General features: G+C 42.4%; 1 protein-coding gene across 3 annotated transcripts in view; it reads right to left on the bottom strand.

Moving 5' to 3' along the window:
* LITAF (lipopolysaccharide induced TNF factor) overlaps positions 1 to 4,672 on the bottom strand; it is a 22,162-nt gene that overhangs the window by 11,125 nt on the left and 6,365 nt on the right. For 2 of the 3 annotated variants that reach the window (XM_009281658.2, XM_009281659.2), the window contains exon 2: positions 350 to 418. The exons of the other annotated variant lie outside the window; for it this stretch is intronic. The gene's annotated coding sequence lies outside the window, so the exon portion shown is untranslated. The remainder of the gene's footprint in view (positions 1 to 349; positions 419 to 4,672) is intronic. 3 annotated transcript variants of the gene reach the window in all.

Here is a 4,672-nt window from a genome sequence, read left to right as displayed (position 1 = left end):
GATTGTTGCACATTTGTTACACACGGCAGAAAGTTGCTGGCTATAGATGACTGTGATATCTGATCTTTTAAGTCCAGGAAAACACCCACTGGGAATACCAGCAGAATCTGTAGGCAGTGCACACAAGGGCAAAGAATTGATTAGTTGGAAGGAAACAGAAGCTACAACTGGACAGTTTTTACTAGAAGCAAACAAAGGGTACAGTAAATGAGGCAAATAATGCAGAATTTCCCCATCGGGACCATAGCTGGCTGTAAATAATTCTTTAACAAGAACAGAGGTAGGAAACACACTTTGGAATAGAAAGCTGTAACAGAATACAAAGTCAAAGGGCCTTGGACAATCTCACCTAAGTAGGTCCCAAGCAGGCAGCTGATCCAAATGACCTCCGGAGATCCCTTGTCCAACCTAAATTACTCTGTAATAACGCAGAAAACAGAAGTTAGGTTACTGTATGTCATAGTTTAACCTCAGCCAGCAACTGAGCACCACACAGCCGCTCACTCACTCCCCCTGCCCCCCCCGGTGGGATGGGGGAGAGAATTGGAAGAGTGAAAGTGAGAAAACTCATGGGTTGAGATAAGAACAGTTTCATAACTGAAATAAAATACTCATACTAATAATAATAATAATAGAAGAAGAAGAAGAATATCCAAAGCAAGTGATGCACAGTGCAATTGCTCACCGCCCACTGACTGATGCCCAGCCAGTCCCCGAGCAGCGGCCCCCCCGGCCAGCTTTCCCCAGTTTGTGCACTGAGCATGACGTCCCATGGTATGGAATGTCCCTGTGGCCAGTTTGGCTGTGCCCCCTCCCAGCTTCTTGTGCACCTCCAGCCTTCTCAGTCGGTAGAGCATGGGAAGCTGAAAAGTCCTTGACTAGTGTAAGCACTGCTTAGCAACAACTAAAACATCGGTGTGTTATCAACATTATTCTCATCCTAAATCCAAAACACAGCACTATACCAGCTGCTAGGAAGAAAATTAAACTCTATCCCAGCCAAAACCAGGACACTGTACTAGAAAAAGATTACAAAGGTCCAGTTCTGTTTTTATCCATACACTAAAGACTAAATACTAAGTTTTGTCATAACTGATGCAAGAGATACCAGTCATGATGTAAACAAAACAAATTCATTTGCTTTAATGACTTCTTCACTGAGGACAATTCTCCAGAAAACTGCCTTAATTGCTGGGCTGTCTCCATTGCTGCCAGCTTGGTTCAGGTCAGAGAAGCACTAATTCATCCCAAGTACAGAGACTGGCAGCAACAATAGGAACTGTATGGCTATTAAATACTCCTTCTGCCCCAAGTACTGTTGTACACCTAGTGGAATGCAGATTCTGGATCAGTATCTTGATATCAAAAAGGAAGCTGGGTTTTGTAAGTGGACCTGACATTTTATTTTTTTTCCTTACTTCACAAGACATAATGTAAATATATCTACTTGAGAACACAGGAATGTCAGACCATTTTAAGACAAGCTTGACTTTCTTGCTTTTTTGCGAGATGCTCTAGAAACTCCAGTGTATCATGGCTCCAAACTTCATAGTAAGTTTTAGCCTTAACTCATAATCAGCTTCTCTTGTGCCTACATCATCCCTTAAGCAGTTATATATCCTAATGTTTGTCTCATACTTCTACTACTGTAACTTCTCAACTAGACTTCTCAGCCACTGCCTCCTGTCTGGTAAAGCTCTGCTGGTCTTAAAATGTCCATGTTGCCTCCTCACCACTCATGTCCGTATCTGTCCATGTCAACGCTGCTGCCCTTCAGGATCACCCATCTTCTCCTTTCCACACTGTGCCTAGGAATAATCAACTACCACCACGCACAAGCTGAGCGAGTGCAGAGTTCAGTTATGCAGCCAGTCACCCTCAGTGCCTCTGCAGCCATGCGGGCCAATTTCTCTGCTGAGTCAGTAGCCAGTAACTTTCCTTATCATATATACCACCCACACACCTGTCCGCATACCAAAAAGAAAAGAGTAATTAAAATTGTTGTTGGTTCCTGCTCTGGTAAGCTATTTATTCAGCCTTTTCCTCACTTACCACCCAAAAATCTCTCCCTTAAACCTTCAATTACAAGGACAAGGCTCTGTGGACACACATCTCCAGACTGCAAACCTCAAAGAAAATAAGTGTTATTTCTAAGCAACATAAACAAGTTCATTTGTAACCCATGACTGCTCTCCTCCAACCAAACCAATTCCTGTACCTGTTTCCACGGTCATTCTTCAAAGTTTTAAAATAGGCCTCAGGTAGCATCTCTTGATTTTACACTTTTTGCGACCATGTCTCTCAAGTCAAAAAGCCCTTTCAACACCTGAAAGAAGCCTACAGAGAACTTTGCAGGTACAAAAGTCAACAGGCAAAGAAAAAGAATTTCAGGCTTAAGTATCCGATTAGGGCTGGAGTCAATCCATCCACACAAAGTACGGCTAAGACCCAGCACACAAGCTTCCCAACAATGACACAAGCCTCTTCACTTTCCTGGAGTGCAGAAAAGTCTCTGGAATACTGCTAATTGCCTTCCTTACACAACACAGCTTTCATCAGGATTTCAGTGAAGTCTATAAACATTTCTATAAAGAACCTGTCACGAGTTTGTTCACTCTTCCAGGTTACACGGAACTAATCTGCTGCACTGGAAGCATGGTAATACATCAGTAAACACGACTAATGTTTATACATTTCAGTAGTCCCACAGTCTTCCCAGTAGACTAAGCAGAAATGCGGAAAGGTTTATTAGAAAGGGAATTGTAGCTAAGACAAACACAGGACCTGGTACAGAAGGACAGATATGGCTACAGGCGCAGTGTGTACACAGAACAATAATTGTAGTAACCCATCACTTCCTTGAGGACAGGCATTGCTCTTTCACACCATTCTCATACTCACACCACAGCTTTGGCAGACTGAAGAGGGAACAAGACAGCAGTCAAAGATGACTAAACTCCGTAAGTTTTTGAGATGATATTTGTAGTATCAAATATTCCACAGGTATATTTTTAAAAACCACTGACCTCCTGTTTTCTTTAGAAAAAGAAAAGTTTCCCCTTGTGACTAAACTACAGAGCTGAATACTGATCAACTGCACCCAGTCACAGCTACTTCTGCTATGCAGACACTGTGCAACCAAAGACCATCTTCACATCTGCTTTACTGAAGAGCGAGTTCTAAGAAATCAACACGCTTTCATAGATTTCAAAATGGTCATGATCGTAACTTCCAGGATGAACACGTCTAGTCTTGATATTTAACATTCAATACTTATTTTTAAATTATGTTGCATTTTTCATTTCTTACCACTGACTAGTTTTGGACAGCTGGTTCAATTTAAAAATGACTGCTATGCTTTCTCGCCTTTTCCTCCCCGTCCCCCCCGCCTTTCCTGAAGGCAGATGCAAACACATCTCAGGTCTTTGCAGTGCTTGGCAGCATCCCTGGCATGGCAACTACCTCTCCTGTGCCTTCCTTTTCTTTTTTTAAAGTTGAAGTTTCAAATCTGAAGCACAGATAACATTTACCAAGTACTAAAGCCAAGTATCAGTCCCTTTAAGTTATCTATCAAAACAGAAATTCCCAATAAAGAACAAGACGACATCAGGATTACCAAACAATCTCTTCAAAATACTGAGTATTGCGGAGGCAACCACAACTTCAGCTTTTCAATTTAATTTTGCTGATGTCCCTTCTGCTTTAAATGTCTTTGAAGAGGTATTTGAACTATTACTTCATACAGCCAGCGCAAACATGCATCTCGCAATCCTGGGCACTACTTGAAGACTGGCCTGGGGACAAGAGAAAGAGAAGGTAATAACCCACCTCTCTGCTTGGTATAAAAAAAAAAAAAAAGAAAATAATTGCTTACAAATACAGCTTTCCTAACCCAGCTTGGCCAAGCAAATACATTGTTGCCCCTCCTTTACTCTTTATCTCTTGCTAAGATTTGACACGATTTAATCCCTTAAATTCAACAATTCCTACTCAGTCTTCTTCACTAGAAATCCCAAATTGCCCTCCAACACCACAGTAACTATAGGGGCTCCCTGCACAGCAGAGTTTAAGACAGCTGCTAATCAGCAGCACCTGGAATGAAACACAGGCTGAAGGCTAATCTTTTTTTTAAACAATCAGGCAGGATATACAGGTTTATCAGAGCACTCGGGATTTTTGCAGTGCACAGCAGCAAGCCGTAACACAGCACTTGCTTGGGCCACCATCTCGGTTATCTGAACTCTGGACAATAACTTCCTAGTTTAAAATAATACTTCTCAGCAGGTTGGTAAAGTTGTGTAAATTTCTCAGGCATTTGTGAGAGAGTAAAATTCAGTAATAATTACAAAAAAAGACTTTGATACATTATTATTTTAGTAAGACAACCAATGCCATTTGGATCACGCTGAATTTTACACTGGCAAAACAAAAATGGTACTACACAGTGCGTTCTCCCCATCAGGAGAGGTTACAGACGTTTAGTGTGTTACTTTTACCAAGTAATCAACAATCTCAGAATAATCCTGTGAGTGGCTTCAACTCGGGTCCTGGTGAGGCCGGTAAACCCCCTCCCTGGGGCAGGGCCGTTTTGGAATAAACTGCTGCCGCGCCGCTCTCAAGCCCGCTCCCCCAGGAAAGGGACCCTTTCCGCCCGAGCCCGGCTGCCGCCTGC

This window comes from Aptenodytes forsteri, unplaced genomic scaffold (assembly GCF_000699145.1).
Source record: "Aptenodytes forsteri isolate BGI_AS27 unplaced genomic scaffold, ASM69914v1 Scaffold84, whole genome shotgun sequence".
Classification (NCBI taxonomy): domain Eukaryota; kingdom Metazoa; phylum Chordata; class Aves; order Sphenisciformes; family Spheniscidae; genus Aptenodytes; species Aptenodytes forsteri.
The sequence above is the reverse complement of the archived record's forward strand: the minus strand, read 5'-3'. Positions and strand labels throughout refer to the sequence as shown.